Genomic DNA, 9,305 nt, shown 5'->3' with positions numbered 1-9,305 from the left:
GGCGCTGGGCCGAGCGCGAAGGAACTACCGGGGCCACACCGGGTCTTGAGCTGTCTTTGCTGCGCTTGCTCACTGCACGTGCTCCCGAACAGAGAACATTTGAGTTGTTCCACACACCTTCCCTCCCCAAATCTTGAGCAATGTCAGGTATTGTAAAGTTTAAAAAGTGTATTTGTAGCTCGTGGCTGAGGACCGGAGGAGAAAATAGCTTGCGGGGCTTTAGGTTGACTTGTGTTGAGCTGGCAGGAAGGGTGCTAGTAGTAATAGGACTGTTAGGGTTTTCTGTGGGGAGTATGTAGTGGAATTAAGTGCACCGACTTTTCTTTTCCTTTCTTTCTTTTGAATTCGGGGCCTTCACACTGAACTACATCCCTGTCTCTTTTTACATTTTTTATTTTGAGACAGGATTTTGCATAGTTGCTAAATTGCCCAGGCTGGGCTCAACTTTTTGAACCTCCTAGAGTACTTAGGGTTAGGGCGTAGCCCACCGCGCCCAGCAAGCCTTTGGCTTTGAAGTTGGAATGCCTGAGTTGGAATCTACTAATAAACTGTAAAAATTTGGACAATTTGCTTAACTTCTGTTTATCTTAGTCCTCACACCTGTAAAACAAAGATAGATGGCAGTTCCAACTTTACAGGATTGTTGGAAAGATTGATTTGATACCTGATGTTTGACAGCAGTAAATGTTGGCTATTTTCTTTATTATGCGTTCTTGTGAGTATTAAACTCCAAAGTTATGATCACCGGAATTCCGACACTTTTTTTTCAGAGCAGTTAATAAAAATGCTTAGGGATTTCTTGGGAACCGTGTTTTTGCAAATTTAAGTCCTACAAGAAAAGTTCTGTGTACTTTTTTCTTTTACTAAGGGTATTACCTGCTATGGTACTCCACCTTGTTCCAGATCAAATTCACTCTCAAATGCTACAGACACAGAAGTCTGTTTTGTTGTTTCGTTTTGTGTTTGTGATGCTGGGGATCAATTCTAAGGTTTCACTCAAGCTATGGGAGCATTCTACTGCTGAGCTGCACAGCCATCCCTCCTGACTTAAAGGCTGTTCTAAAAGAGATGAAAAAAGGCAGTGACTTTACGGTGAATGTAGCCTCATTTTAAGCACCACTTTAAGGTAGATCTACCACTTTATAAGATTTATAAATTGTGCTGTTTGAGATGGGTTCTTATTTATATTGCAAGACAAGATAGACCATAGCACCCAATGTATGTAAAAAAACAAAAACAAAACCATAGGATCCATAGCTTGACGCATGGAATTGAAAGGGATCTGAAAAATCAGACCATCTGGGTTTTACAGATAAAGTTGAGGCCAAAGATGCAGAATCAATAAATAGCAGAGTGTAGGCTAGAATTCAGCTCTGATGATCAACAGGTTGTAGAATCAAAGGATGATCTTCTGCTTTTAATGATAGTTACTGGTTTATTTTTGATAGTTTTATGATGTCATGAATAGTTTTTCTCTCAGCATTATCCTCCTTGGTAGCTTAATTGCATGATTCATAATCATTCTTCAGCACCTTTGATTTAAATCACAAGTCTCAAAGTTGCTATGTCAAATTACTGCTTTGAGAACAAGATGATTGTCTACTGAAGCTTTGTACAAACATGTTCTAACAGCGCTTTGGTTTTGTTGTTTAAAATGCACCCCTTTCTCCTATGTACAGAAAGTAAACAGCAGTATAAACAAATTGACCTACTTGGCAGTTTTTTATCACTGTTATTGGTGAAGTTTTCTTGATTGGGCAGGATAAAGCCAGGAAGTGGAACCTGAATGCAAGCCCAGGGAAACAGGACTGGGACCTGAAGAAGTATGTTGCAATGTTGTTGCTATCTTCAAAATCATTGTGGAGTGAAATTATTTTGAGATATTGGTGTGTTAGTTGCTGACTCTTATCCAGCCTTTTGCATAGCTCACTCCCTCACCTCTGGGTATTTGCTCAGATGTTACCTACTTAAAATTGCTTACTACCCCACACTTCCTATAATATATATTTACCTGTTTATATAATTACTCATTATCTGTTGTCTTCCACTAAGGAATAAGTTCCGTGTGGCTTAAGAGTGCTTCCCATTTGTGTTTGCTATTGTATCCTGAGTGCCTGGAAACAATTCCTGGCACACAGAAGGTATCATATATGTAGATCTGATGCAGACCTTTATAGCAAGAGTAGTAATTACTTAAAACTAATTCACTGTCATCTTGCCCTGTTCTCAGTTTCCCCCCTCACTTCTAGTTATTTATCCTTGAGGCCATGTTAATTTTTCTTCCTACCTTGCACCCTACATGCAGATAGCTACCATCTTATTTTACTTGTCTTTTTTTTTGCAAGCATGCCACTCTTATTGTTGTCTTGGTTTGTTCATGCCTCTTCATTTCATTGAATCTTGTACACCTACAATCCTGTGGTTCCCTTGGGTCAATATGTATAACTGATATTTTGTAATAGGAAGAAAAGGTCTAAAGGTATTGGGTAAATGGGAGGGGTAGGGGAAGGTAAAAAGGGAAGAGAAAAAATAGGAGAAAAGGAAAAAAATGGAATCAAAGTCTTTGTAAATAGGAAAGAGGGGAGGGGGAAAAGGAGACTAGGGGAATGGGGAAAAAATAAGAACCAAGATATATCATGTAAAGATACAAGATTCCAATGATGACTATAACTGTATTGTATATCTAAAATGTACAAAAAAAAAACTGAGAAGCTATGCAGTTCCCTTTTCAAATGCCTTTACACCCTTGTCTGTGGAATAAGATCAAGAGTGGGACACCTGGCATTTAGATTTCCCTACAGTGTGATCTCAAACTCATTTTTTCAGCCTGTAACTCCTGTAGATAAAAACACTGATTTCCAATTTAGGTTTGTAAATATAAAAGTAAGATAAGGCTTTAATGGAAATACCTTATAAAATGCCACAGTGACTATTGTTTCACGATAATTTCTGTTTCTGTTTTTATCAGTGAGTTTGTCTTTTCCCCAGGTGTGGTTATACATTCTAACAAACTAGACTAATAGCTATTCCTGTTTGTACTAAAGACCTCTGCCCTTTCTATTTTGAGTGCTTAGACTTCATACCTCCTTTATATGCCACTACCACCCCAAATACCAGATAGTTTAAAGTGTTTTTCCTAAAATGGAAACAAAGTCTTTGTAAATAGGGAGGAGTAGAGGGGTTGAAGGGAGGGCAGGGGAATGGGGAAAAATAAGAACCAAGGTATATCATGTAAAAGTACAAGTTCCCAATGATGAATATAACTGTATTGTATACCTAAAATGTACCAATAAAAAAATTTAATAATGAATGAATGAATAAATAAATAAAGTGATTTTTTTTTCCTCCCTGTAAGTTCTGGTGGCTTTTAGGGGACTTATCAGAGTCAACTTTGAATTTTAATCCTTCATGGTTTTTTGTTGTTTGTTTCATGTAAACAAAAGGACAGAAAGTACATACACAGAGATTTCAGTTCCTTTTTTTTTTTTCTTAAAACTTTTTTTTTTTCTTTCCAGTTACTTTAAGGGAAATATAAAACCACACCTGCTTACCTGCTTTTAAAATAAAAGTGAGTTTAAAGTTCTACGTAATAGGCTTTAAAGATTGAGATTCAACAATTATTTCTATAATGTGCATACATAAGGAAGATGGTAAGGAAAAATTTAGTACTCAGTAAAGATATAAATGAAGACATTAGGTCTGGATTCATAGAAGGAAGTAGATACAAAAACAACATTCCCAAGACTCACATAGATGGACAGGCAAATGTTTTTTAAAAATACACATTAATTTTACACAGAAAGACATTAGGACAAGGTAGGTTTTATGGAGCAACATGTATAGCTTTGTATTGTCTTGTGAAATATTATTTTAAACTATATATTATATATATATATATATATATATTTTTTTTTTTTTTAATCTCCAGACATACATAATACTGTTTCTCTGCTTTGCTTTCGGAGCTGGCTAGGACTAGATATTGTATTTTCTCTAGCCTTGCAGAAAGTAATTTACCTCTTTTTATTGTTCACTCAGAAAGTTCATACCTTTTTATTTTCCTGGATATATAGAGATCTATGCCAGAAACTTTTTAATGTTTCAAAGGAAGATAATAATATGTTACTTGAGTATGTCTGTTGTTAATGCTTACAGTTTTAAATCTGATATCAGCATTTTATTTAATATATTTAGCTTAATTTTACATTACAGACATCTCTGTGCACATATTCTAGTTGGGTTAATGTTTTCATTTTACTAGTAACTGAAAACTTGATTTAAGAATCTGTGTACAAATTTCTGCCGTTTAATTTTTATCTTTTCTTTTCCTGTTGCCTCCCAAACCTCTATTGGGATTTTCCATTCTAGAGCATGTATTAGCCTAATTTATTTTCTTTGTTCTTGAGCTTGATATTTATAGGTATAGTACTTTTACTTTTCTTTTGGATACTGGGTACTAGGGATCAAACCTAGGGGCACTCTACCACCAAGCTACATACATAGCACTGTTTAATTTTTATTTTGAGACAGAGTTTGGCTAAGTTATGCAGGCAGACCTCAAACTTGTGATTTTTCTACCTAAGCCTCCTGAATAGCTGGGATTATAGGTGAGTCCTGTCACATTCAGCTATAGATACTTAAATTTATTTTACCATTCTAAGGGCACTACTAGTTTCTACTGATAGGAAAGAGTTAATAGGAAAATAAAAAGATCTAATTTTTGAAATGTTAAAATTTAGAATAAAATTCTAAAGCTATCTTTATTCATAATATAGCCAATAGAAGGTCAGGAGTTAAAAATAAATGTGCTACAATGTCAGTAAATAATATAATTTAAATATATAATTAGTTGTAATTTGAGAACTATTTTCTAATGTTTTAACCAATAAAGTGTTTTTTTTTTATTTTGTGTTTTTGTGGGTTTTTTTTTCTTTTGGTACTGGGGATTGAACTGCCACTTGCAAGGCAGGTGGCAGCACCACTGAGCTAAATCCTGGGCCCCCAATAAAGTTTTATTGTCAGAAGAATTTTGAAAGCAAATACTTTCTTTGGACTGCAGTAGTTTTCTTTATCACACTACATAAACATCTGTTTAACCAGATTTCTCTTTCCTTTTAAAATGCCTTTGTTGGTGGGAATGATGGCTTATGCCTGTAATTCCAGCACTCTGGGAAGCTGAGGCAAAGGAATGCAAGTTCAAGCCCAGCCTGGGCAACTTAGTGACTTAGAGATACCTTGCCTCAAAATAAAAATTTGAAAAACTTGGTGCAAAGACTCTGGGTTCAATGTCCAGTATTGGAAAAAAAAAACCATAAAACTTTATTAAGAGTGTTACAAATAATAAAAGCTAGTGATACCTCTCCAGCTCATATTAAACACTACTATTAAATAACTAAATCTGTGTTTTAGGATGGATTTTTATTGTTATACTGTATGGATAATAATGGGGATGATCATAAGGAAGGATAAATTGATGATTGAGAGGCACAATGAAGGAATGGTGAGATACTGGTTACTTTATCTCACCTGAACACTGCAATTTCCAAGCATATCTCTCTTATCTATTGAATGAATAAATGAAAGTTGTGTTTTATTAGAATCTGCTATGTATGTGATAGTGAATATCATAGTTCCTTCACCCTAGTTGGGGAAGTTTTCAGTAAGCAAGCAAAATGCAATCTTAGATGCAGTTCATAAATGCTGACATGGAAATGAATGGGTTGATGAGGGAAGATTGACTTGGGGTGGGAGCACCGTAGTTAGAATTATTGTCAAAATGAGTGATACTTGTACAAAGATCTCACTGTGAAGAGCTGAGGGGAGTGCATGCTAGACATAGGGGTGACAGGTACAGAAATAGAGACTAGAGACCAAGAGGAGCAGCTTAGTGTGTGTGTGTGTGTGTGTGTGTGTGTGTGTGTGTGTGAACTGAGGAGCTTCCAATGGGAGTCTGGTGAGTAGAGGGTGAGAGGCCTCACGGGTACAACCTAAGAGAGGTAGACAAAGGTTAGGCCATGTTCAGTAATTCAGAATTTGGATTTTATTCTCAGAGCAATGGAAGCCAAAGAAAACATATAAGCAGGGATTTCCAGTCAGTCTACTGTGGAACGAATGAATTGGAGGAGCTTTAGAATAGAAGCAGAGATAGCAAGTTGGAAGTTCTCCCAAGATACTGTATGGGACATGGTGGTGATTATTAACTTCTGAGTTTTGTTTTCTTATGACTTATCAGTCTGAATCCTTTGTTCAACCTCAGCAGTCTCAAGCAGCTTTACTCTGGGTCTCTTCTACCATGACCACAGTCCTTTAGAAAAAGTCCTTCATGTGTGCTGTGTTCGCATCTGCCTGCTAGATGTGCTGGGAGTGTGCCTTAATGGAAAAGCTTGAGAAGCTGAGAATAGTACCGTCCTTCTGTGATTGGGACTCCAAGAAGGGACCTTAGGAAGCTGAGAAGAATAGGGAACCACTGCTACCATCACTGCCTTGTTGGTTCTGAGCCAAGTGGAAGGACATGTTATCATTGAAGGAAGTTTAGGGTTTTCCTCTTTATCCTGCCAGTTTTGATTCTAGTATGGAAAAACAAAGGGCTGTCAGTAGTTACTTTCTCCGCCTCAGTCATTCCCTTCCCTAAATGTCTGTAGTAAAATAAAGTCAGTTTCAGGAAATCAACAGGCTTATGTGACTTGTTGGGGCTCTCCAACTCTTGTTTCAAATTGTTGCATACGCACTGTTCTCTGTTATTAGTCCCAACATAGGCTATTTTGCAGGTATTGTATTTTTAATTCCTGTATCACTTTTACTGATCAGGACAAATAAAAGATGCCTCAAATAAGAGATGTGATAACTCCAGGAAAGACCGGACAGTGTGATTACAGCATGAGGGAAGCATCAAAGAGTGAAGAGGAGTGGGAATTAAAGGAAGGATGTATTAGTAATGAAGGAAAACAGGAAAAGTTGTAACTGATTCATCATGGGATGTGGGTGAGGAGAGGAGAGGTGATTACTGTATGTCTTTCATTGGAGGATCCTGTTAGATTTTTAATCTCTTCTGTAATGAACAACATTTACTGATATCATAAAGATGTGCTTTGTTCTACTGAAACATTTCAGAAATGCCTTTAGCTACTTTCCTGAGAGGAGGAAGTAAACAGATACAGAGTATACTATTACAGAAGACTTTTAGTATCACTAACCAGTTAGTTTGGACTTAGAATTTCCTGGAAAAGTGCTTTTAATGAAATTTAAAATGAAGCCCACAAAGCGTTTTTGATGCTCAGGAATAATCCCTGTCCCGATCCGTAATCCTGTATTTTCTGGGTCAATTTCTAGTTCCCAAACTAGTTCTGATCTAATCTCTATGGTCTATGCTGGTCTGTTTTTTTCTACAGTCTTAATTTTTTTTAAGAGCAGCTTTAGATTCACAGTCAAATTAAGAGGAAGCTATGAAGCGAGCATGGTGGCTCATACCTACCCAGATCTCTGTAAGGCTGAGGCAAGGGGATCACAGTTTGAACCTAGCTTGGGAAGTTTAGTGAGACTTTATCTCAAAGTTTAAAATGAAAAAAGAGTTGGAAGTGCAGCTCAGTGTGAAGGCCCTGGGTTTAATCCCTAGTACTGGGGAGGAGAAAGGAAGATACAGAGATTTCCCTTATACCTGGTATCCCTACACGTGTGTGACTTCACCAATGGGTGAAACATCCCCCACCAGATATATCATGTGTTACAATTTATGAGCCTATACTGGCACATCATAATCTCTCAAAATCCACTTTACATTAAGGTTCCCTCTTAGTGTTGCCCATTTTATGGGTGTGGACAAATGTATAACACATATCCACTACTATCATATAGATCATACCTTAGAAATCCTCTCTGAGCCGGGGATTTAGCTCAGTGGTTCCACTGCCTGCCTTGCAAGCACAAGGACCTGAATTCGATCCCCAGTACCAAAAATAAATAAATAAATAAATAAATCCTCTCTGCTAGCTGGTGTGGTGGTATACATGTGTAATCCCTGCTACTCTTGAGCTAAACTAGATGTAGTGGTACGCACCTATAATCCAAACACTTGGAAGGCTGAGGCAGGAGGATTGCCACAAATTGGAGGCCAGCCTGGGCTACATAGTTTAAGGCCAGCCTGAGTTATATAATGACTGTGTCCCAAAAGAACAAAACAAAAATAAAGGAGCAGTTGAAGTTCAAGGCCCACTGGGGCAACTTAGTGAAGCCTTGTCTCAAAATAAAAAACAAGAAAGCCTGAGGATGTAACTCAGTGTGGAGCTCTGAGTTCATTATACCCCCAAATCCTGTATGTTCTACCCATGGCAACCACTGGACACTGGTCCTTCTATTGTTTTAGTAGTTATACCTTTTCTAGAATTTCAAATAGGGAATAATACAGTCTGGAGCTTTTTCAGATGGCTTCTTTTACTTAGTAATAAATTTGTTTGTTTTGGTACCAGGAATTGAACTCAGGGCCTTGCACTTGCCGGGCAGATGCAGTGCCACTGAGCTAAATGCCCAACCACATCTTTTCATGGCTTGTTAGGTCAGTCTTTCTTTCTTTCTTTCTTTCTTTCTTTCTTTCTTTCTTTCTTTCTTTCTTTCTTTCCTTCCTTCCTTCCTTCCTTCCTTCCTTCCTTCCTTCCTTCCTTCCTTTCTTTCTTTCTTTCAACTGGGTCTCACTATGTAGTTGAGACTGACCTCAAACTCACTATGTAGCCCAGGCTAGTCCCGAACTCATAATGCTGGGGTTACAGGCATGTGCCATGACACCCAACTAGGTCATTTCTTTTTAGTGTTGTTCCTCACCATTAGCAGCATTTGGTGTTGTTGATTTTCTTGTACTATGTAGTTGAGACTGACCTCAAACTCACTATGTAGCCCAGGCTAGTCTCGAACTCATAATGATCCTCCTGCCTCAGCCTCCCAAGTGCTGGGGTTACAGGCATGTGCCATGACACCCAACTAGGTCATTTCTTTTTAGTGTTGTTCCTCACCATTAGCAGCATTTGGTGTTGTTGATTTTCTTGTTTTAATTTGTGTTTCCTTTTATTGAGATACGATGTGAAACATCTTTATTTGCTTTTTTTGTTTTGTTTTGTTTTGTTTTTTGAGACATAGTCTGGGTTTTCAGTCATGATCCTTCTGCCTTAGCTTCCCTAGTGCTGGGGTTATAGGCATGGGCCACCGCAACTAGCTGTGGAGCATCTTTTCATGTGCATATTTGCCATCTGTGTGTTTTATTTGGTAAGGTGTCTATTAAGGTCTTTGGTCCATTTTTACATTGGTTATTTATTATTTTG

The 9,305-nt window shown here is 37.6% G+C and overlaps 1 protein-coding gene across 7 annotated transcripts in view; it reads left to right on the top strand.

Moving 5' to 3' along the window:
* The window catches only part of LOC104853501 (serine/threonine-protein kinase Sgk3), a 161,070-nt gene that overhangs the window by 96,526 nt on the left and 55,239 nt on the right, over positions 1-9,305 (top strand). The gene's annotated exons all lie outside the window — the stretch shown is intronic.

Source organism: Fukomys damarensis, unplaced genomic scaffold (assembly GCF_012274545.1).
Source record: "Fukomys damarensis isolate Sample0158 unplaced genomic scaffold, DMR_v1.0_HiC HiC_scaffold_5, whole genome shotgun sequence".
NCBI classification, from domain to species: domain Eukaryota; kingdom Metazoa; phylum Chordata; class Mammalia; order Rodentia; family Bathyergidae; genus Fukomys; species Fukomys damarensis.
The sequence above is the reverse complement of the archived record's forward strand: the minus strand, read 5'-3'. Positions and strand labels throughout refer to the sequence as shown.